The sequence below is a fragment of the Labrus mixtus genome, chromosome 11, assembly GCF_963584025.1.
Source record: "Labrus mixtus chromosome 11, fLabMix1.1, whole genome shotgun sequence".
NCBI lineage: Eukaryota > Metazoa > Chordata > Actinopteri > Labriformes > Labridae > Labrus > Labrus mixtus.
The window spans coordinates 15,102,850-15,128,533 of NC_083622.1; the positions used below are offsets into that span (position 1 = coordinate 15,102,850).

Below are 25,684 nucleotides of genomic sequence, written 5' to 3' on the forward strand. Positions count from 1 at the left end.
AAATATGCTGATTAGTATGCTAATCTCTATCACAGGTGAGGTCACTGTAACTTATGCACCCTGCATGATCATTGTATCAAATATTGTGTCCCGTGTAGTCTCTCTTTAGGGTCCTGGTAAAGACGTGGGCCCTGCTTTTAAAAGTGAGAAAAATCTAACATAAACTTTCTGAATAATTTAACTTGTAAGTGTTTCAATAGCCTGATAAAAGTGAAAAGATATCCAATTGTAAAATACAATTCACATTTTCTCTCCATATATGCAATACTATGCACAACATCTTAAACCTTCTGCAAAGTTAGGATTTGGGTCATTTAAGTTTGATCACAGTTTCAGTCGATGTGACCTTTACAAGATGCATTTGACCCCAGAAAATATGAAATGTTGAACATTTCTTTGTGAATGGCTTTCTGGCAAAAGCATAGCCTATATTTGTACAAACATACCCCATGGTTTAAGGTCTGTATTTGGTCACCTTTATGTCCAAGCCCAGGGGAGGCGTCTAATATTGACAGCAGCAAGGTCTGTGTGACCCACATAAAAAAAGTACATTAAACTTCTTTCAACAAAAACAAGTAGGCCACTTCTATCAACGTGGTCCACAACACTTTTCCTTGCAAATTGTGCCTTGTTTCCCACTTTTACTTGAGGAAATGCAGTTCTGTCTTCTCTTTCATCCTCCTCACGCTCTCTCTATCTCTCTTTATCCTCTTACCCCCCCTCCCCCCCCCCTCTGGTCAGTGAGTTACTCTCTCTATCGCTCTCACTTCCCGAATTAACCACTCAAGAAGTCACCACCGACTCAATCAATAGCTCATACATAAACCCTGCTATAATCGCTGCCCCTGCCTGTCTGTCTGCCCCCCTCCCCTTTCTCTCCTCCCCCCTAGCCTTTCCTCTCCTCACCCTTTACCCCCTACTCAGTTTCTAACTGACACTCCTCTTCCTCTCCCCTTGTGTCCCACTGTTTGTCTTTGCATTTTGTCCTGCAATAATTATTTAAGACACCTTCTTCTCCACTCAAGCACAAACCATCAAATCTCTGTCATAAACACAAAGGAGGGCAATCAAGGTACCGTTCTTTGACCATTTAAAGACAAACATCGTTTCTTTTGTAAATGTAAAGTTGTAGAAAATTTGAGAATATTTTAAAGACATGGTCCTGATCTTAACTACATTGGTAAATATTCAAACTGGAAAAAAAAGAGAATTTAACAATTATTTGTACTTATATCTCGCTACTATAAAAATGTCATAAAATATGAATATCACTTTTTTTAAGTACCATGGATTTTGAGCTTTTAGGAATTCTCCAACAGTATTTTAGCGTAATTTGATTGGTTAGTGTTCAAGACTATGAGATATTTATGAATAACAACATTGAAGACCTCTGAAGATAGAAAATAGTTTTATATGGTTTTGCAGTCCATCAATCATTATTAAGACTGAGGCAATCATAATCTAATCTAATCTGGACTTCTTGTGCGACTTGTGCAGCATACTCCATCTAAAAGGCGACCTGGTGCCACTTTGGCAGTATTTTTATCTCCTATGCTTTCACTGTATTCCTTCAGGGACTTCATATTTGTGTAGCATCCCTCTAAAATTTATTGCAGGATCACAGTAATTCTTTTAAGTGCGAGGGCACTATCGGCCCATGTTAGTGTGTCCAGCCAGAATGGGCCCAGGATTGCGTTATAGCAAAGACGAGGAGACATCAATATTGCATTATCTCATGTTTAACTGTGAGACACAGATAGTTGTTTTGGGGGCCTTAAAGATATTGTATTACCAAAGGAGATGCAGGCAGACATCCACACACACAAGGCGAGGGAGAAAAAGGAGAATAACACATAGAGAATTTTAAAATTATAAGGCCTCTACACACCCTCTGCTCGCACCCCTTCCCTCTATCTCTCTCCCTCTTCCCTGGCTTCTTCTCTGACTCTCTCTCCTCTCACCAAAGTCTTTGATTCGTCCGTACGGTTTGATCTGCGAGAGAGCGAGTTTTGTAAACACATTTTTCACGATCATATAGCCACGGGCAAGGGGAGCGTGAGGCGCGGAGGAAGAAGAAGAAGGAGAGGGAGAGAGACTCAGAGAGAGAGAAAGACTGTGTGTGTGTGTGTGTGTGTGTGTGTGTGCGTGTGTGTGTGTGCGCGCGTGTGTGTTAGTGTGTGTGAGGGACGTTTAATGAGCGTGCAGGATGGAAAGACAGACTGACAGAGAATGCAAGGATGGAGCCTCACATATGACTTACTGCTATACTGAACAGAGCAACAAAGATACACACACTCTCATGCCAGCTACACACACAAACACACACACACACACACACACACACACACACACACATAGACACGCACATGGAAGCAGTCAAGACTGATGGTTTTGGCACATGTAAAGCTTTACAGGGGTTGACGAAATGTGAAGCAACAAGGAGAAAAAGGCAAGTTATTCAGTTTTCCTCATCATGCAGAGGGTGACACTTCAACACTGTGCTTCCCTTTATGACACTTCCTGACTGGTGCACCCACAGTCAGGGACACACACAATCACACACACACACACACACACATAGAGAAAGAGAGAGGGGAGAGTAAATGATGCATCTCGTTTGGGATGATGAACACAGAACACAGAGAGATACAACGTGTGAAAAACAGATTATAGAGCGAGCCAATAAAACGCAGAGCACAGACGGTGAACACACCGTGCTGTAAAAGCTGAACTAATAAAAGTGCGAGGCTCTCATTCCTTACATTTATTTTTTTTCTCTCTCACTCTGTTCGAACACTTTCTTTTTTTTTTCATCTACCAGCTGCTAATCCGGTTAGCTTCGATTGGCTCCGGTAATGGCGCTAACCCGCCTCTATATACCGACTCGTCTCCACGGGACGCTGCGGGGAGGAGGCGGCTCAGGCTCGGTGTGAGCGACAGACAAACACCGGCGACGGCAATGAGTCGATCGCAGAGGTGAAGAAGAAGATATGTGGCACAGGCTGTACACTCTGAATTCAGCTAATTTCCATCCCAAAAGTTACAAACTTTCTTTATTCGCAGGACCGTGTAAGGATTAATATCTTCCAATTTTGACATATGGCTATAGCCTATGCAAATCTATTATGCGATGGAAAAAAAATAAAAGTCGTACAGCATCACAGACACGCACACATCGATACAATTTGTGATTTGACGTAAAAAAAAAAATCAAATAAATTCCCAACCCATTTTTTTTTTTGCTTGATCTTGCCACATGCCACTTTAAAAAAACAAACAAAAAATACATGCAGTTTGGGTTAATGCCCAACTTACAAGTCATGCAATGGTAGCACTTGAGTCCTAGTGAGAAATGCGAGAATGAAGTTAGTCTATTAAGAAATGATTTGAATAATTGTCATAGCATATATATTTGGCATGTTTAAATGTTCACAGTGATAAAGCTGCTCTTTGGACTTGATGCAAGAGAAACGCAGGCTGGGGTTAGAAACAGGCCATCACATTTTAAGTGCGTTTCCACTCACTCGAGATTTGTTTGTTTTCCTAAAAGACGGGGAAACACTCCTCAACAATTCTGCACAAATCCCTGGCGTCAGTCGTTAAAAAATGATTTTCTTTTCATTTTTCCTTTCCTTCCATTCTTTCTTTTTTTTGTACTTAGCCTGCTGCTTTTAAGAAAGAAGAATAGCTGCAAGCAGTAAAGTCTGTTGTCAGAATGTATGTGTGTGTGTGTGTGTGTGTGTGTGTGTGTGTGTGTGTGTGTGTGTGTGTGTGTGTGTGTGTGTGTGTGCGTGCGCGTAGCGTATAGTGCAGTGCAGTGTAGTGTAGCAGTTTCCTCTTCCTCTCTCTTTCTTCTCTCAGTCTTTTTCTGTCCGGGGAATTGTTCTCAACGTCCACAAACACATTGCAAATACCCGGCGGCCCAGCTGCATCGATTTCTAATTAGACGCCAGGATAATCGTTGGAGAGAGATGAAAAAAGGGAGAGAGTGATAGCGAGAGCTAGTAAATAAATATATAAACGAATTAGAGCCCAGATTAATTGAATGAATATGAGCATTAAAAAAAAGAAAGAAACAAAGGTGATCTTGGCGGATAAACGTTGCGTGGACTGAACGGGAAATGAGGCTTTTATACACAGAGGGAGAGACATGCATGTGAGTATGGGAGGATGGGGATTTTATTTGGAAGGGCGATAATGACTGGGAAATGAGGGCCTACTTTTTGTGTTTTATTGTTCTGCAATTACTGATAAGTGCATATTAGTGGTGGAGCTTTTGCTATTGATGATTTTTTTGTTGAAATTGTGTTAAGTTCTAGTTTTTGTGACTGTAGAAAATGGCTCTATGGGGACTTTCTTGCAGGAAATACAAAGGATTCTCTGCAAGAAACTAGACCAAGAGGACATCAAAAAAGTACAAACAGACCCTCTCAATAATATGTGCATGTATAAAACAGTCGAAGCATTAAGGCGTCCTATGAACTTGCAGGCTAGACTGTGCGTAAAACGGTGACAGCACTCAAACTTGAACAAAAGCCACAGCTGGATTACCCAACTTCTCTCCAGTTCAGTCAAATGTCCCCCATTCTCTCCTCCTCCACATCCCCCTCCGTGTCTTCCTCCCTCCCTCCTTCTGTTTCCTGACAGAGTGTGACAGGAGGGTTAGCCGGGGAGCTCAGGTAGCTCGTTTACTTTAATTAACGTTTCATCATCCTCGGAGCGGGACCGCGCGCTGTATATAGGCTACAATCTTTTCATGCTGCTCCGTCTCTCATCCCTGTTCTCCATCCATTCATCATCACTCCTTCTCCTCTCTCTTTCTTTCTCTCTCCTCCCCACCTTCGGGCTCACCTCTCATCTTTTTCTCCAACATCTCGCCCTCGCCCTCCTCCTCCTCCCTCGTGCTCTCTGTCTCGTGTCCACTCAGGCATATACAGGATAATAATTCAAACACTTTTCCTTCCTTCGTCTTCCTCCTCCTCCCTCTTTCTTTCAACTTCTTTCCCTCCCCTCAAATCTTTCCTCTCACCTACTCTGCCCAGCCATTTTTTCAATAATGTTTTTTATTACGCACATAATTACTGGCTTGTTTGACTGACTGATCCAGAGGGAAAATGCTTTTCAGCATGATTTTGTATATCAGAAATAAACTCTAAAGGCAACCCTAAGTGTACACCGCTATTGATCTTACATGTTCAGATTATTAAGAGGGCATATTATAGGCCTTTAGTTTCGGAATGAACACTTTAAGAGAATGAAGGAGGAGGATTATTGATCGGTATTGACCACTCTGATCATATAATGGAAAATAAACCTCCAGTCGCGGAGATCATAATCAGGCAAGTACCCGCGATAGTATCGATCTTAGATCTCTTTCAGGAGACCTGAGAATCAATTAGTGAGCTAATGTTTGCAGTCATTTTTCTTAATGCACTTATGTCTGTTTGTAATAATGCAACTAAATTAGGTCACTGATTTTCTATAAAGTTCAACTGTATGACTCACCCATCTGTCCTTGTGGTGTAGGCGATGAGCAGGTAATCAGACTGCAGAGATTAAGGTGTAAATAGTGTCAAAAATCCGCACTTTACTTCGGGTAATAAACAAACATCTCCTTAAAATTCGCGAAAAAAATCACATGAGAAAATACATGTGAACTGCAATTTTAAGGGTATTTAATTTGAAGTCCCCAAACATTGTTTTTCAAAGTCTTATTCGTCAATTTCTTTAATGAGAGCTGAAGGAAAAGGTTAATGAGTTATCGCGATGTTTGAGAACAATTGAGTTTTGTAAGATGAAGGTTTAAGGATGGCTGCAGCTCTGGCTCTACTTTGGAAATGCAAACTATACATAGAGTAAAGTTGTCACTTATGGCGTTTGGTGTGTCTGAGTGAGCCTGAAGGCTCCTTTTATTAAGTCTTTATTCTCACAATAATTGGCCCTCACTTTTCTCTGAACTCTGAGACTTATTCTTAAGGGCATAACGAATTGATATTAAAAGTTTCACTCAATTCTTATTTACCAGCTTATTTACCAGTAAGCCCTAACAGTTAATTATGCTGATTGAAATTATAGTTACAAATATGATAGACTTAGAGCCTGTATATGTAATCATTACAATCATTAGAGGTGTCATTTAGGGGATTCTGATAGACAGAGAGTAATAGTTGGCTTATACTCAAATCACATAAAAGTGTCTTAAATTCTGCCTGCTTGTTAATGAAAGGGAAAGTTGGAAATCAATCAATAAAGCAAGAGTGAAATCTTGAGAGTAGCACTAACCAATAGCACTGAATCCCTTTGGAGTCAGTTCAGAGCTGGAGTTTGATAAAGCGGTCGAAATGGCAGGTGTTCTATGAAGCAAAAATGTAATGACAGAAAAAAAGTCAAGTAAATGCGGTTAGACTCATATGTGGTCAGGGCGTGACTTGTACGTGATCTGGGACTCAGCATGGAGCGTTCTGATAGTTTAAACAGTTTTTAACACTTACAGTGGTAACTGGATTTGGAGCCTGGTGGGGTTAAGAACTTGATGAAATCCGCTGTACCCGTTGGGACTACAGAGGTGAGCGCTCTTGATAAAGAGAGAAGAGGAAGCCTCCCCATCACAAACCTTAAACCCCAAAGCTCCCAGACACAAAAAAACACAACTCTCTTACCCAGAGTGCAGTGCAGCTGGCACCATCTGGGATACTGAAGGAGGTGAGATTGATATTGCACCAAATTAGTTTAGCCTTTCAATTGTTTACAACGGAGCCATTTATATTTTGACTAGGGATCATCCGACTAAAATGTATGCAATCAATATTATGTGGCATGATATGTGGGAAAGTTTCAGCTCTGTTGAACTCCAAACCTGCTAAATGTTGACCTTTGAAGGTGCAGTGCAGCCGACAACTGCCACAGCCTGAAGGTGCCATCAATAACGAAGGTCAAACTACAAGCCTGTTAATCTAAAGGCACAATAAATGTGTGGCATACAGCAGACAAGCCTTAAAATGAAACAATCATGGTTACATTAAACAGGTATTAGGAGTCAGTAAAAACACATAATAAGTAAAACTCTCCAAGGCAAAAAGTCCAGATTTCTATGATAATCCAATCTGCAAGGCAACCACTAAATATGTCTGTTTATATTTCTAAACAGACATAACAATTCTGTCAAGATATGGTTGTGCCATAGCTGAAGCTTTATAATCTCAACTGAACTTTTATAATGTACTTTCAAATAATTCACTGACTTGTACACTTGAAAAGAGTAAAAAACAATTCAATCAAAAAATTTAATTTTGTTTATTTTTCATTAGTGTACAGTCAATGCAATGAAAAGCATTTTCCCTAACACACTCTCATTCCTCAATACCAACAGTAATAGTAATATCATGTGTGTATGTGCAGGTTTGAATGTGTTATCAACAATAGTTGAAAAGAAAACTTTAGATTTTTGTGGGCCTGATGTGTTTTAGTGTATTTCAATTTCATCATAATTAAGCTTGCCAGAAATTGATCTGAATATGTCAAAATATTTTGTTTCTGATTCATATTCTGATCCAGTTCAAGGTATATATGTGCTATTCATTGGCTCATCTCATATTCTTTCATGGAGTTTCATGACACTTGTTACAGCAGTTGATAGGCAAACAAGCAACACCTTACACCCAGTTTCCCCCGTGAAGATATCAACATACCTGCACATGTGTCCTTTAATAATAGTGAGATCTGATAAGGTGCTTGGCCTTTGTCGAATATGAAAGTGTGATAGAGACTGGATTTGAAACTCAGCCACAAAGTGTGCTGGACTGTTCAACGGTTCAAACAGTGTACACATAGTACACATCATGTTTGTCTGAAGCAATGTGAATGACATCAGCTGGCCACACACGTATCTTATACGGAGCTATCTGATTAAAACTATTAAAGCTATTTTTTAAGGTTTATTTTTGGTCTTATTATGCCATTATTTTAGAGATGGGATAGTTGATAGAGTCAGAAATCGGGGAGAGAGATAGTGGGGAACAACATGGAGGAAAGGAGCCAATGGTCGGATTCGAACCAGGACTGCCCGCTTGAAGGACTATAGTCTTTGTACATGGGGCGCGCATACTTACCACTAGGCTACCAGTGCCCCATCATCATTATTTAAAGGGCACTTATATTTGTCTATGTGAGAGAGACAAAGAAGACGAAATAATAACAGCAGCAAATTCTTAAAAATTCTCACAAATCTAAATTTGAAAATCTCATCGGTTAAATAAATAAATCTTAAACACAGTAAGGAGCTTTGGATTCAATGAGTTTATATGATGCTTCAAAGCACAATACTGTTGAATTCACTGGAGTACTGGAGTAATGAAGTTGCAAGGAGCTCACCAAAGATCTCAGAGATTTCATTTTTGGACCGTGTTTGTAGATTTATTTCAATACTGTGGGAAGAGTTGGGGAAAAACTGGTAATTTTGTTGCTGTAGCCTGATCACAGGGTACATAGAGACATCACAGCTTACACCTATCCAGTGAGACCTCCTGTTACATCGCTTGTCTTACACAGTAAGTTTGGGTTGAGCAGGAAATCTAAATGACTCCCTATAAGGCCTCCATCCATGTCTGCGTATATACTGTTGTTCCCCTGTCCTAAGTTTGTGCCTTCTAACATGACTACAGTGTCTTCCGTTTCCATATTTAGTATGATTTCTATTACCTATTTGTCTCTACTCATACTGCTCCGTCTCTTCCTATTACACATACCTCTTGGACTGAAGTATTTCTATTGAAGTCATATATCTATGTGCACACATACACACACCAAGAAATTCAATCTTTCTATCTGTGTTTCCCTCTTCCACGCTTACTTCTACACACACACACACACACACACACACACACACACACAAATGTACAGTCCACACACTTGCGCACACACAGCCTGTGCGCCCCGGCCCCCGTCGGCCCTCTCGTCTGTGTGTGCGTGTCAAATCGAATCTCCACCTCAGCGCGTAGTACACCTGCTGTGGCGGCGTATAATGCGCTGCATACAGTGAGTGCACGATGACGGATTACTGAATTAGACCAATAATGACAAGTGACACTTCTGTTACCGCTCCCTGAGCCACTGCAGAGAGAGCAGGAGAGAGGTGTAAATAAAGAACGGAGACAGTGACAGAGAGAGAGAAAGCAAGAGAGAGAGAGAGAGGGGGGGGGGGAACAATAGAACAGAGATGGAGGAAGTCATGGAGATGGATTGGGGATTTTCAGCTTGTTCTGTGAAAATAAATAAGTTCTGTTTCATTCGAGTGCAACTTCTTTGTCTGTTGTCATGCTTCTCCCTCTCTCACGTCATGGACTTATGATCACAGCTCAAAATAGATTCAAGCCACAATGAAAATGTCTTCTTCAGAAATGTGTAAAAAAAACCAAAATATAGCCACAAAATTAAATGCAGCTGTGCACCCAAAGTTGCATGTTTAGCATGGAGAAGTCTTCTCAGAAGTTTGGACGTGTTATCTCGATGAATATACATGAAATGTAGAGCAGGCTCATTTGTGAGTGTCCACCAGTGGTAGACCTGTGTAGTGTATCTGCAGGATGTCTTGGCCCCCCATGGACCTGGGGTCTCCGCAGGCCTGTGCTCAGGATACTAAACCATGCCAAATGAGGAAGAGGAGGTGCAATCCTCCGTGGGACCACATGAATAAATCAGCGTACCACCCGGTGCTTCTGTAGCGGGGCAAAAGACTGACTGGAGGAGTCAGAGCCGAAGTGCACAAACACATGCATTCATTCATGCATGCAGAAGAGAAACTATGAAACGTCAGTATCTGTCTGCTTGTTTGGAGTGTTTGGAGGCTGACGTTTTTTTTGAGACCAACATCAATGGGAGTATTTGTGTTGGCGCCCGGTCAATGATGTCAATTTAGTTGGAAGGCTCATCATCCTGCCTGCATTGTATCATAATGGAGAATCATCGGGGGATAGAAGGCAGCCAAGGCCCTGAAGACATTGTGCCACAAAGGCAAACGCGACTTCCAAAACCCTCAGTACGTCTACACCACCTTGATGGAGAAAGCCGAAACTAAGATGAAAAAGTGAGCACTTAACTGGGGGAGAACACCCACCCAGAGAGAGGCAGAGGAAGCACAATTGGAGCGAGGGAGCAATAGGGGGGAGCAGCGAGGAAGGAAGACAGAAAGAAATATTGACAAAGCCTAGATATACACATAAGTCACCCGACACGACCCGCCTGCTCCCTGTATTTTATAGAGCTGCTCTGCGCTGGCGGAACAGCATGACAGGCCAGTTCCTTCAACGGAAAATATGTTCCCTCTCTGCGCTCCCGCCTCTCGCTCCGCTATCACTCCTGTTTTCTGTCTATCCCACCTGATATCATTCTGTCACCTCCGCGCCACGCTCCCTTTTTCCATCATCCCCCTATTTCTTCCCCTCCCCGTTCTCGTGCTTTTTATTGGTGCTCTACATTCCAGCCGACATGTTTCACTCCTCCGTTTCTATCCATCTTCATGTCGCTCTCTTAATCCCCTCTCATTTGCTATCCTCGGCCCCTCATCCCTCCCCGTTTCTCTTCCTGCTCTCCTGGAACCGTTTCCGCGTGCTGTCCCATTTCCACCTACTCCTCGCCGTTTCCCTCATTCTTCCTGATTCATTTCCTCTCTGCTATCCTTTCCATTCATCCCTCTCCCCCTATTTGTGCTACATATAACCCAATCCCTCTCTTCACCCCGGGCTCTCCTGTCTCCATCTTACACTTTCCAACTATATTTCCTCTGACCTCGGTGGTTTTCCTCCAAGGTTTTTGGTCTATCTGTCTGTCTGTGTCTCTATCACCCCTTGAAACTTTATCCATCCACTTCTTTAAGCTTACCCTTTTACCCTTTTCTTTCCTCCTGCAGCTATTTTTTTTTTGTTGGTCTCTTTCTTTATAGAAATAATGACATTGCATGTGCATTCTCCTCCATGTTACTCTATTTTCCCATTTTAACCGTTCTCTTGTTTCCTCTTTCCCTCCCCATATCCTTAATTTACTTTTTCATCCTTCCCTTTTGTCTTTCTTGCCTCTCTTTTCCCTTCGTTCTCCCTCTGCATTCCAGCCTGCCCTCCCTTTCTCATCCGCAGCCTGAGCACAGAGCCCCATGTGTCGGAATCAATTAGGGCTGAGAGCCGTCGCGGCCGCTCTTTCACGGAGGTAAATATTAAACTGCAGCAAGCACCGAGGAGGAAGAGAGAGAGAGAGGAGGGGAGAGAGGGAGCCCTCCGTCCCTAATCCACCGCATCGATCAGGCGGGGATGAGGGTAATATATTATTTTGACAAGATACGATTCTCCGACGCGCACCGCTATCCCCGGCGATCGATTTCTTTTTTCTCTCCTTTTTTCTTTCCTTTTCTCCCCCTCAACGAGTGGGACATAGTTTGTGTGTTGCTGTGTGTGCGTGTCTGAGTGTCTGACATAGGTTGATTGTGTGTGTGTGTGCATTTGTGTGCATGTGCACTGGAGTGTGGATGGGTGACAATAGGAACAGCATTAGGAAATGTGGAGAAGAGATGAGGATGGTGCTGCTAGTAGGTCTACGCTTTTACAAACAAGCTCCTGTCTAAACAGCTAAATCACACACTCGTCCAAAGATGGATAGTTGAGAGGAGAATCTGAGAATCGTATTTCGTGCTTATTTTTTGGGGTGTACGCACAGTGCATCACCCGAGGCAGGATGTTACAGTAGTAGTCAAATAGGCAGAGCTGACCTATTTGTAAAGTTAAATGTCCTCCCCTGCCTGGTCCCCTCTGCTCTTGTGACTCCCCTCCGTATCACTTTGTAAACTGTGTCTAAATGCTAAATTCCCGGATCAATTTTTTTTATTCAACCTCTCCCCCCCATCAACGCCCTCCCTCTGCCCCCGGCCTCTGTCCTTCTCACACAGCGTCACGTCTAACTGTCCTCCAGTGATGAAGGGTGTCCTACCTGCCTCATGTGTTTATTAGTGTCGGCTTTTCTGAGCATGACTTTCTATGTGCAACTTTTACACAAAGTAGGACAAAGAAATTCGACAAAACAATTTGACAAAAAACAAAGTTTTTAGAGATTAAAGTTTGCATTGCAAATTTTTTATAGTGTCTACATTCCATTGTAATAGTTTCATCAGAAAACTACAGACCTGACAGGTTTTACAATAAAAGATTTGAATTTCTAGTGCAAAACTCCCAAAAGGATAAACTGCAAACTCTACTGAGGTTCAGTCCTACTGCCGTCATCAACCGCTCAATAAAGTCAAAAGCTGTTATTTCCTTCTTGTATGTTTGGATAAGGTGAATATTTCACGTCTAGACTGAGGAAGCCTTTTGGAGAAGAGGTGAAACGTCTTCAAGAACTTTAACCCAGTCCAGCTGCCTATTGGTACAGACCTTTACAGAGAACTGAGAACCAACACAGATAAGGTGAATATGATTCGCTTTGATACGGTACAAAATGATACCATATCAATTAAAAGGGAGTAAGGGAGAAAAAAACACAATAAAAGCAAACATCAATTCACATGTACACAGAGAAGCACATGTACGGTTTCTGACTAGCATGCAAATGCAGAAAATCCAGTAGCTTGTGGAGAGCAAAATGTAGCTAAAGGTCTCTAAATGTTGTAAATGTAAATGGCCAGAAAAGACTTTTCGATACCACTCTGAGGTGTATTAAGGTAAATGTTTGCTAACCTATTAGCTATAACAACTAGGAATGCTGCAGGTTTACCCGACCCTGGAATCAGACAAGGTTGTTGATATTGGATCATTCAGAAAAGACTTGAGATTAATTCAATGACATCATTTTTTAAGTCAAATGCCAACATCTTCATAATTCCAGCTCTCTGTGATACCTGTGCCTGGTAACAACAGTGTGACTGAATTTAGTTAAAGATTGTAGCTCAAGAAAAAGCAAACAAGCGCCGCAAGTCACACTAACCCATCCTGGTAAATTCTGTAAACTTGCATTACATCTACGAAGCCTTTGCACAGGAAGCTGGACAGTAAACAGCTCAGAAACTTGGACGTTAGCAGTGCTCGACACTCAACATGCGATCACTTTTTTTTTATGGTCGCAAAACAGAAATGGATTCAAAGTGTAAGAGTCGTCGCTCAAGTTGCAAGTATGCAAACACTGTGTGGGTAAAACTCAACATCTGGGCAGCTGTTTTGATCGAATAGAGGCATGTCTGTGTCCTTAACAGGTAGACTGTTGGGATTTTAGTTGGGATTGTCTTGAATCGTTTTATAACCCTCTAGTGGTCGGGAATGGCTTAATGCAGCTTTAAGTTTTTTTTTATTTAGAAAATGATGGTCAAAGTTGAGTAAAAGAAAACTGTCAGTGCATCCATAACTATCACATGCATGATGCAAATAAAACAAATAAAAACAAATAAAACATTTCTCCATGCAGACTGTGTGACTTTGACAGGCAGCAGAAATACAGCCAATAGGAATCTGCAGATTGCAGTACAGAAAACAGAGTAGCATGGTGTGTATGAAGAGAGTGCATTATTTCAAGTATAAATTCATGTGTTAAAAGAACATATTTCTGTTACGATCTGCCCTTCTGTCAGTGTTGTGTTGAAACACAAGTCATGTCTTCATGCACAGATTCTGCCACCCAACCAGTTTCCTCTCCCAGAAAGCTACATCCAAACAAGCACGAAGACCCCCGCTGGTGTCTCCTACGACTCGACTACTCTCTCTCTCTTACTCCTTGTCTCCCACTTTCTCTGTTTCTGCCCGCTGCGACTTAGTTTTTCCTCTTTCTTTCTGTCCGCTCTTGCTTTTATTGTGCCATTTTCTGCCACTTTGGTCCAAGAAAGGGAGGCCGTAATGCAATCTCTCCCCCTCTCCGTCCCCTGCTGTGAGGGAGAGTAGCTTGGCCTGTGTGCTGGGCCGGGGAGAAGGGGGGAGAGACGGGGTCAAGGTGAGCTCTAATACACTATTGATCCGCCCCAATTGAAAACCTGATGGAAATTTTACCCCCCTCCCTCCTCTTCCCTTCCTCCTCATCCTTAGCCTGCACCCCTCTCTCTCTTTCTGTTTTCACCCCCCCCCCTCCTTCCTCTACCCCAACACCCCCCTTTTTCCTATCTCCCACTCTTCCCTTATGTCTTTTTTCCTTTCCTGTGTGTATCCTCCCTGGTGTCTGGAGTCTTCCTCTTTTTCTGTGTCTATCCCCGTTCACTCCAATCTGTTTCTCTCCCAGCTGAATGTCTCTTTCAACCGCTGACCACTTTCTCTCGCTTCTATCTTTGTGCCGGCCGCTCTCTGCCTCCATGTCTTTTAAACTGCGCCTCTAATCATTTCCTCTCGTCTCTTCTCCCCCTTTTGGTCTCACCATCTCCCCAGTTTTCGAGCTTGTTCCTCTCCTCTTCCTTTAAACCTCCCCTTCCCTGCTGTTTCTGCCTCTCTCGCTCCTTTCCCCTCATCCCCCTCTCTGAGTGTGCATCAGATGGTCCATTTCTCTCTAACCCAGTGCATATTGATCCCTATGGCAGTAGCATGCAGGGTGAGAGCTGCGAGGACCACTGCTACAGTGTATTAAACGCCACAAACGCTTTGGACACGGGGCTCGAGACACGCCTCCACGGCAGGGCCCTGTCAATAGCTGCTGCCGCTTGTCAACAGCAGCCAAATGGCCTCTCAATCTGGGACTTGTGATTGGCTTCAGATTGATACACAGAAACACCAGAGAAAAATAGACTTGATCACAGAGTCTGAACAGAAAAAACAGAATAAAATGAGGTGTGTTTTAAGCAATTTTCACTGTAATGCTGCGCTGCTTTGAAATAACAAATATGCAACATTGATACAAGTCAGTGAAATCATTTAAAACCACTTCCATTCACAGGGCGAAGATGTTGCACAACAAAATCCATGACCTCTGCATTCAATTTTCTCCATTCTTTCCCTTAACAGGCTTCATAATAACACACTGTTGTCCTGCACAGCAATTATGGATGCAGTCGAGTGTGCTTTCGACTGCTTGAGCACGTCAAAAAGAAAAAGAAAAAGAGAGCCACAGACACAGGAAAGGCCCGAACAAAAGAGATGGCAGCAACACAAGTATAAACCTTTTTACGGCTCCCCATTACTTTCCCACTTAACAAGACAGACCACAACCTCTCTCTCTCTAACTCTATGCAGAGTTGGCTGCTATCACGGCGCTGCTTGAGTGGGAGATAAATGGAGTGAGCGCGCGTATGTGTGCGTTTGATTTATGTACTGTTGTGTACGTGTCAGACGGCGGAGCTATCAGGACCAGCATCTCCCAATAGACACAGAAATGCAACAGCGGTGAAGGGACCCCTGTGTCGACCCGGAGACCTCTGATACACATCTGGAACAACAGAGCACAGCAAGCGGGGATCGCGGGAGCTACTTTCAGTCCTTTTTTTTTCTCTCTCCTTTCATTTTCATTCTTCACTTTGTCCCTCAGTCTCAGCCTCCCTGTACCTGTGTCTCTATCCTCCGTTCTGCCGCTGCACTTTCACCTCAGACTCAACTTTCACAACTTCTGCCCGCTCTCAGAGGAATGATCTTGCAAGTAGCAGAGGTCTAACACACACACTGGAGGTCCTGGTTTACTTGCTTTCACATTAAGCTTCTGTCAACGGTGTCAGGAGTCTCTTTGGGATGAGCCTTGACCTTAAGGGATATCCAGGACTTTCATGAAAAAAGTAATGTTATTAAAAGACTAGCAGCATGTAGGAAAAACATGAACAGAACCTTCTATATCATCCGTCTTAAAATAGAACTCCACCTCTCGCCCTTACCTCTGTTTCACCTTTAACTGTGCATGAAGGTTGATCTAATTTTAACTCATGTTTGTGCTTGTAGAAAAACATTTAAACCCCATGATTTTGAAACATCTTTTAAACACTTACTGTATTGCCTTCAATTTGTCCACAAAGTGGCCAACAGAGCTCGGACACCTGTTTTATTTTCCCGCTTTTCTCTTTCAATCACTCTTTTCTTCTCTCCCCTGCTGTCTCCTCTCTTTCTGCCCCCCCTCTCTTCACCTTCTCCATCTATTTCTTTCTCTCTAGGAAGGAATCAGTCTCACCTTAATTGCTCTTAAATCGGATTAATGACTGACCGGGGACAACTTGACTTAATCTCTCTTCTAGTAAATCTCTTCCTCTCCCCTCTTCTCGTACATCACTCTTAAACATTGTATCCTCTGCCTGCTCTCTCCTTCCCTCTTCTCCTCCTCCCTCGGCATCTCTCACCCTTTTCTTTTTCTTTTGTTTTACTCTCTGTCGCCTTCCTCTCCCTCATTCCCTCTCCATCACTCTCCCTGCGAGTCAATCATTCTTTCATCTTTTTGGACGCCCTCTGTCATGCTTCAGCTCTGCTCGCCATCCGGGTCCCTTCATCATTTTTCTCCCCTGCTTTTCACACTTTTTTTTTGACTACTTTCTATCATCCTCTAACTTTGTCATCCTAAAAAAATTGCCAAAATATTTCTTGACTGGGCTGTCACTATCTCTCCATCCTCTTACTTTCTCTTTCCTGCAAGGTTGGCCAGTCGCAGGGTGTTGTGTGTGTGTGTGTGTGTGTGTGTGTGTGCGCACGTCGATGTGGTCCTGTCATTGCCTCCTAAGTGCTTTGGCAATACTAGGGATCTGCTGTCATGCCAGTGCAACTAATCTCAATTGAATAACACTGAACTTGTATTGAGATGGAGATAAAGGACATGAGAGTGTGTGTGTGTGTGATCGCTCAAGCAGCTCTCTTGAAAAAACCCGAGCACACATTGAAGAAATCAGTGCAACCGACACCTTTTTGACACTTAAACTGTATTAAATGAATCTAAATAAAGCCACAAAAAGAGATAAACGGTGGATTACAGTTCCATCGAAGAAAAAAAAAAACGGCCTCTGTGTCATATTGAGCTGATTCTTGTTAAGGGTACAGGGGCAAAAAAAAATTGTGCCACCACCCAAAACCCCTGCCGTTCAGAAAACCGAGTAAAAAAAAAGAAAGAGAGGCCAGCCTTGTGGACAAAAGCTCATTTTCCTCTTGGTTGCACACTGCTGCAGGCGGGCTAACATGCCACAGGAGAATTCAACCACTCATACACCTTTGTTTTCCTCAGGTTTTTCTCAACTTTACACATGGCAGCGGAGCCACAACTGAGAGCAAAACCAGGGTTTCAATGTCAGCCCAGAAGGAATGTGCCTGTTTTTCTTTTCTGATAGTGACAGAATCAAGGAGAATCTGTCATTTCCAAATGCTGCCACATTTGTTCACCTTACAGTTTGGCTTTGAGACACTTTTACATCTCCTTCTTACTCTCGCTCTTCACTTCTCTCCACTCGCACAACTCCCCCTTCTCAACCTTTGCATGCCCAGTGTCTGTCCCTTCTCTGTCTCTCCCCCTTCTCTTGGCAGCGCAGTCAGGATTAAGCATTTATCTCGGTGGTCCTCCTTTCGGCCCTAAACGCCCGTGAGGATGATAAGAGTCGCTGGGATTTGTCAAATTGTGTGCCATTGATTAACTGACCTTTCACGCCTGCAAGTCTCTCAGCCACTCCACTAACTGCCGACAGGCTAGATCAAGAGATAGATGGATACATCTGGCTGTTATTATTGTGTACAAGTTTGTAGTTACCAGGTGTGGCAGCGAGAGACAACAGGGGTGTGAGAGAGGAGGGGGAGACGAGGGAAAGAAGAAGGAGGGGGGAGGCAGGACAGAGGCTCGGAGATGGAGAGAGAGATACAGAGGAGTCCTTCAATTGCCCTATAAACCCGACAGTGTAACAGGTAGAAGTGTATCTGCAACCAAACAGTAATGAATAATGAATAATGAAACACAAATTTTTAAGGTGCGCCGAGGGGCTAATATCAGACAGGAAGAATTAGGGAGGGGGAGCAGAGGAGCCGGGGGAAGCGTTCAGACTCTGGCTGGCTGGAGGAGCATGTTGCATGTGATCGGTATTGGCCAAAGGCGATTACATGGAGCATTGGACACTGTTGATTATTCACAGACAGGGCTGTTTTGTAAAGTAGAAACAAATTATCTGATTCCAAAGCTGATCAAAGGAAAACGTGCAATTTTCAAAACTAAAGCCACATGATTTATTAGGATCAATACGCCTTCCATATTATGCCCCAAAATAAATATAATTTAAATTTGAAAATATATCAAATACATTTTCCATCTGCAAGTGTTCCAAGAGTTCAAGTTGTAGACCTTAATTAAAATTAAAATAAACACATGACCCCTCCAATGGTAAAACATGGCCTTAAGAGACTTTCCTTTGAAACTATCAAAATAAGTTATTTTTTTATTTTTTTGCACCACTCATCTGGTTCAAAAGACACACAAAGGCGAGTTTTAAACCAAAGCAGCAAAGAAAGCAAAGGGAGATTGATATTTTAAGGAGGAATAGGATGACAGGGGGGTGGGAGTTGAACCAACCTGGACTCCCGCGTCGCCCCGCCTCAGAGATACACCTGAGGCCGAAGCCGGATCACCGTCTGTCGGCCTGGATTGGAGTTCGTTCGCCGCTGCGCAGGTTCCGACCCAAGAGGCAGAAGGAAGGGAGAGTGCCGCTGTCGCACTGCACTAACACGTCACTATTAAAAAACACACACAAATAACACATTTAAATACCAAGCTGCAAAAAACCTAATTTACAAAAAACTAAGTATTTACGAAGTTTGTTTTCAAACCAAATGCGCGAAATATTACGAAACAAACTGGATGACAACTAGACTTTAGTCCAGCTGAGTGGAGCTGGTCTTAGTGATTGTGTTGTGTTGTTTTCCCGCAGGACAACTGCTCCACACAGACCACAGATCAATCGCCTTATTTACTCTTTACTGTCATACAGTAACGGACACAGCGAGAGGGAGGAAGAGGTGCCAGCAGGAGTTAAATTACTCCAATACTCTTACAATGACGGAAATTGACGCGTCTTTAGCGCACTTATTTCTAAATTCCTTCATCGAAATTGACTCCAGTTATCAAATCACTTGAAATTTAAGATTTAATGTTTTTATATTTAAACCGTCTGTATTGTTTGTAGGAGGTTCACGCTGTTTTTTACGCGCGGGATACATCCAGGTTTCTCGGCGCACAGAGAAGATCCAGAGGCCCTGAACGCAGCTCAGCGCGAGGCTCTGCTGTCTCGTTATCGATATGTGAGAAGCTTGCTGGAAAGGATATTGACCGCACTAACTAGCCGCACTTTGATCATACGCAATTGCTTTCCAGATGACAACACATTAAGGATGAGAGCATTTTAAGAAAATCAAACTCGCCCCCCCGCACCTGTCAGAAGTTTCTTTTTCCGAGTGAGATGGAGATGAGGAGAGGTGAGAGAGCCCATAGGTCGACTGCCCTGATGAATAAAAGAAAGCCAATAGTCTATTTCCAAAATTAGGATGGAAAAAAGTAAAAACTAATGAAGAAGAAAAATTAGGTAGGGAGGCTACATCCAAAACCTTAATGCATCCTCAATGAATCACGAATATAATCTGAAAAGTGAGCCGGACCAACAAACATTTCAACTTTATTTATTATTATTTTGAAATTTTTGAAATTTAACACAATATAACAATTCTAACAATTATCCTAAAATAAAGTAAAGAATTAATTAGAAAATGAACAACAATATCGATCAAAGTGACGCCGAGGGAATTACGCAAAGAACAACCCTAAATTAACATGGATTTTTTATTATTTCTTAAAGATTTTATGAAACATATTAATACGCGAAAATGGAATGATAAAACAATTTAATAACACACATGTAATATCAACGAAGAATAGAGGAAAAGCAGGGAGTTTCAAGTTCAAACAAGGAAAGTTTGTAAAAAATAATGCCTTAAATTCAGATTGTTCGTTTGTAATAGTTATAATAATAATCATTATAATAATACTAATTTCATATATATAGCCTACATATATATAGGCTATATATATATATATATATAGGACTATCCGTTTGGAAGATCCCGTTTTATCCTGATCCATTAGAGGAGGCCTACTTAATGTAATCGATTGTTTTTTATTGTTTTTATAATTACAAATAGTTATTGTTATTAATGTAATAATTATAATTATGATTATTTTCGTGCCTGTAAATGAGGCTGAGCCTTCAGTAACCGTAGATACTATGAAGCCTAATATCTGCCTGCAGTGTAGCCTATACTGGTATAAACATCAGCAGCGTTATTAAAGCGCTGATATTAAAACAAATGTGATTGGACGACTTCACGAGTTGAAAGGCGGCCGTGCAGAGGTGAGGGATGGATGGAGGGAGGGAGGGAAGGGTGAGTGAAGTTGAGAGAAATTTCCCCGAATGCCATTTAATGTCGGAAATATTTCCACCAAGTATTGACAGTGCAGAGACGGATGAGACGGCCGGCGAGAAGACGCACAAAAGCAGGGAAATAATCCAATTAAAGGGCCTGCACGAGCTGCGCGGAGGAGGCTTCAGAGGAGACGTCCAACACGTTCATGGCCTGAAAGTTCACACGAAGGAAGACAAGGAGAAAGAGATCCCAGACAAGAGGCTAAAGCTGCTTAGGATGTAGAGTTACAAAAAGTCCAACCTTTTAAAAATGCCCCAAAACCCAGCTGCAAATCGGAAATCAGAAAAAAATGTAATTTACTATAAATAAATATAATTAGTCGGCCTATTACTTCATATTGTTTTTATCTACTAGGTTTTAAAAAAAATGATTTTAGCCCATTGAACAAATATTGAGACTGTTCTCATTATTATTAGAATAATTATAATTATATGTTTGGTAAATTATTTTTTTCAATCTAAAAACATGAAATGTTATTAAATCTCCCGCATGTGTATGTCCAGTTTTACTGTCCAAGAAGCACGCGCACACACGCTCACAAACTTTGCAGATGGAGGCTGCTGTTGTGTAAAGTTACATATGAATAATTGACGACAGAAAAACAACATTGGTCGGGGTTGGGGTGGATCCATTGATCGATCTCTTAATCTGCAATAGTTACATGCAAGTATTGATTAACAAACACTGTTTATCTGGAAATATACTGGCACAAATAATTGATGGAGTACACCCACGGCGCGCATAAATATGCATCAAAGTTGTGTGGGGGGTAAACACCTAAAAAGAGACGAAAAAAAAAATCTGAAGAGCAACCAGCGAATACTCTTAAAGATTATTCCAAATATATTTTTTTCAAGTTTGGCTCGCGCTGTATCGATGAGTCCATTTCAGAGACAAACTCCTATGCGAGACTGAAAACATGCACACACAAACATCCCCGGCTTCACTCTTCATGGATTAAACTTTGGTGTTTTCCTTGGATGAACACATTGGCGGATGGTCAGAGAAAGTTATAGCTGCCCTTTTCTTTTTTTAAAAAGTGTGAAGTTATTTTGTGGGAAACTATAACAGTGTGAAAATATAAACATGAAAAATAAATGTTCATGTATTGCACCAGGGTATTCTTGGAGGTGGCTGAACTTTACACTTGGAAACTTCAAGAAAAGAAACTAAAAGAACTAATTAATAATTACATAATCAATTTAAAAAAAATAAAGCTAAACCAAAATTTGAGCACGTGCAATAACCTCCTAAAGCTAGGAAGAGAGCATGAAGCATGACACGAAAATAATAAAATCAACTTAGCCCATGTCTGTCATACACACGCATGCTAACATATTCAGAAAGGTAAATTAAAAGGGGTCAAACACACACACACACGCCAGAAGAGAGCGAGCGAGAGAGAGAGAGAGAGAGAGAGAGAGCGATGCACCGGCTGAGGTCTCGTGCAGCTCGCCGTGTGTGAGTGCCTGTTTAATTGACTGATTGATACGGCGGTGAAGAGGTGAGGGCTGGACGCGCTAACAAATAGAGACACTTAAAGGCTAATCCGGGCCAACGCCGACAGTTTAACGCATCAAAGTGCTCAAAAGGCTAGCCGAGACATTCACACCTGAACACGCGCCAAAACCAGAAAAATGCACCTCCGCTTCCTACTGTGCGCGCGTGTGTGTATGAGTGCATAAGAGACAAACTTTCAAAACGTTTACCGAAAGAATACGCAAATCAAAACCAAAATCCAAGCCTTCCTATTAGGGTATACTAAGAAGAAGCATGCGTAAATGACGCACGGCTCAACTTTTTTTTTTTTTAGCAAGGAGACGCTGCAATCTACAAAGTGATGCTAATACGTGCAAAACAATTGTTCTCGTAAAAGCAAATAAAGGGCAATAAAATAGCTAGCACACATGCAGTCTATGGCATGACATTTGAAACACACTTACTGGTGCAAAACAACCACAACTTTTTTTTTTGTAAGACAATCAAAGAATTTCATTCTAAAATAACAATGACAATCTTAATAATAATAGCATAATAATAGCGTTATTTAATTTAAGATTATATAAAGGAGAAGACATACCGCTGGTTGTTCAGAAAGTGATGTTAAAGCTCTCACTGGGTAAAGTGCGATCACTCTATCCACACGCATTCAATCTGACGGCGCACCGAGCCAGCGACCGGAGAGGCAGCACTACTACCAACCTGAACCCGGAGAGGAGAGCACAGGGAGGGAGGGAGAGGGGGAGGGAGCGGGGAGGAGGGAGGAGGGAGGAGAGGAGGTGTGCATCTCGCTCTCACTCTCTTGCTTTCTCTGTCTCTCCCTGTGTGTGTGCGCGCGTGTGTAAGTAGTTAATTAGTAAATCCCCACTCGCAGTGCCTCGGGTCGGTTTGTTTTCCCCGGTCGACAAGCCGAGAGGAAAGAGAATTTGAAGTAGGATTCGACCCGTTTCCGCTCCTGTGTCTCATATATGAGGACTGTGTGTGTGTGTGTGTGTGTGTGTGTGTGTGTGTGTGTGTGTGTGTGTGTGTGGACGTGTGTAGTGTAATGCTGGATGTGTGTTTTGTCTTCCAGGGCACCACAAAAAAAAGCCACTTCTACCCTGTTTCACCTCCATGGCCACCAAGATGTCATTATCTACATCAACATGTTGACCCAAGAAGTTTCTCAACTTGAATCAAGGAGCAAGTCCCTAAACAGGCAATGGTGTTGTGTCACTAGAAGCAGTTGCAAGTTCCAAGCTGGAATCATCCCCTGTATCGCCCTACAACATCCTCCTGAAAAACAAAGATGGTCAAGTCTGAAGCCAGAGCGATCGTGGCAGTTTTCTGTCTTTAGGTTCACTGCTACCAAAAGTCACGACAAAATGCACAAAAGACATTTACACACATCCACACAAGTGGAGCCCTATCAGTCAGTCTGGCTCAACAAACACAAATCACAGTTTTTTTAATCTGTTGTCTGCTCTCCCTGCAGAAGAATCAGCAATAAGATGCCTTCAACTCAAATAGCATCAAATCTATCAGCCATCTCTATACATGCAATCACACACACACACACATAGTAGAGGAGAGCATGCCCTGCCTCTTGTGCCGGTAAATCGACCCTGCCCTTAACAAAGTTTAATTATTTAATTGATCCCCAATCAACAACTTAATAATCAATTAGGTAAACCTATGGAACCCACTTGAGTGCAGAGAGCTGGAATGTATGACAAGAGAATAAAAGGAGAGGAGGAGAGAGGGTGAGGAAAGGAGAGGAGGATAAAGGGGACTGAAGGACGAAGAGGATGATGAAGTTACCCTGCTTTCTAAAGACTGTCTGTGGAGTAAGGCCATTTTTTGAATTGTTAACATGACATACCTTACAGTGTAGGAGTAGTTGGAAATCATCTTTGGGAGATCTTTTTTTTTGGATGATGAGCAGGATATAAGTAAATGACTTGCCAATGAATCAGTAATAAAAGCAAAAACTCTAAACAATTACTGGCTCTAGCATATTAAATGTAGTTTTTTGGGATACATTTGGGGGGTTTGGGGTTACATATATTCAGTATGACCACACACTAAACCTGAATATTTCACTTTATTTTTTCCTTAAATACCACATTTATGGGCAATTTTATCAAGCACATAATCAACGGATTAATTGAAAATTAAAACAGCCGCAATCCTCATCAAAACAGAAAGGTTTCAACCTTCAAGAAAATCCCATTATGTTGAATGTAAAGGGAAACGTTGGTCCAAGACGTCCATGGTCACAGCCATACATCACCACACACTCGGGTACGAACATGTACCTCTTTAACGCCCTCTAGTGTTGACTGCTTATCTCAGCCTTCCATCACTGCTTGTTAACCCCTCCAGCTGACACTTTCTCAACTCTGAGACCTGATTCTTGTACTTTTAGGCCCATAGCTGCACATAGCTATACAGCCAGAGTGGGTTTGTTTGCTATATGATTTTTTTTTGCTGCTGCTGTTTGTCAAGTGTTTGTGTGTGTTTGTGTGTGTGTCTGTGTGTTTGTGTGTGTGTGTGTGTGTGTGTGTGTGTGTGTGTGTCTGTGTCTGTGTCTGGGAGCAGGGGGTTTCAGACACTCACACACTCAGCAGATGAAAGCTTTGCCAATACTTCAAGTCCCCTGAGGGTCATGGCAATATTGATGTGACCACTAGTGTATGTGTGTGTCTGTGTGTGTGTGTGTGTGTGTGTGTGTGTGTGTGTGTTGTGTGGGTGAGTGTGTGCATGCTGTCGGTGCATGTCAGTATTTGAACATACATGCAGTGTCTGTTGCATTAGTCCATGTCGCCTCTAAATTTCAAAAAGGGCAAAAGCAGACGTACTGAAGCATGCCAGCAACCTCTAAACACTGGTCTCAGATCAGCTCTTAATATTGCTCACCATCGGGTGTTTTAGATTTTCCTCTGCTGGTCCCCCACTCAGCAGCTGGAGCGCCTGAGCCTCTGACACCTGGGAGGTATGTGTGACAGAGTGGGGAAGCGCTGGAAGAGGATGAATAACTGACCTATCACATCCACATTGACTGAGTTAATTAATATAAGTAGAGCAGGGGATTCTTAGCTCACTTTTCACTGTATGGATTTGCTGTCTCCTCACATTTGGTATGTTTTATGTCTGTTCAATGCAAATCCAATGTGTTCTGTCCCGCGGCTCCGATCATGACAGCTAATTTTGGTATGTGAGCTGTTTTGATAGGGCAGATTTTAATTGTGGCACAACACGGGGGCTTGCTGTGACTGATTGATATAAAATCTCATGTGAATGGATGTCAAATTGCAGCAGAGTGAACTGTTAAAAGGCTCACATTGTGCCCATTGTATTCCTGCTTCAGGCTACAGCCGTATGTTTTTTGGTTCCTATTCATCCTTTAGATATGATAGAAAAATGCAATATTTTAAGACAATAGGAGAAGCTGAAAGAGGTGGCTGTTTGCACAGAAATTAGGAGACGGGAAGTAGGAAAAGCACAAGAGGAAGGACAAGGAAATCCTCATAGACTCTTTTACATGCAAACACTCTTTCTTCTTCTTTGTGGGTGTAAAAGACAAGAGAGAGGTAGAAAGGAGCAAGGGGGAGAGGGGGGATGACACAAGCAGGACAGACAGGAAGACAGGCAGAAGAAGGTGGGAAATGGAGAGAAAAGGAGGGGAAAGAGAGCAAGAAAGAGCTCCACTGCCTAGTCTTAATCTGAGCTGTTCTGATCAATAGCCCATTTCCCATTGTTGCCAGAGCTGTTCGATCGCTACACCACGGAATTAACACACCCACTTTAATCTAGGGGGAGAGGAGCGGGAGGAGGGGGGAGGGAGG

General features: G+C 42.4%; 1 protein-coding gene across 5 annotated transcripts in view; it reads right to left on the reverse strand.

Annotated features, from left to right (window-relative positions):
* Positions 1 to 25,684, reverse strand: part of erfl1 (Ets2 repressor factor like 1) — a 49,240-nt gene that overhangs the window by 16,709 nt on the left and 6,847 nt on the right. For 4 of the 5 annotated variants that reach the window (XM_061050252.1, XM_061050257.1, XM_061050256.1 and 1 more), the window contains exon 2: positions 18,457 to 18,614. The gene's annotated coding sequence lies outside the window, so the exon portion shown is untranslated. Of the gene's footprint in view, positions 1 to 18,456; positions 18,615 to 22,437; positions 22,570 to 25,684 lie in introns of those variants that run through there. The other variant, XM_061050253.1, reaches the window with a different exon arrangement.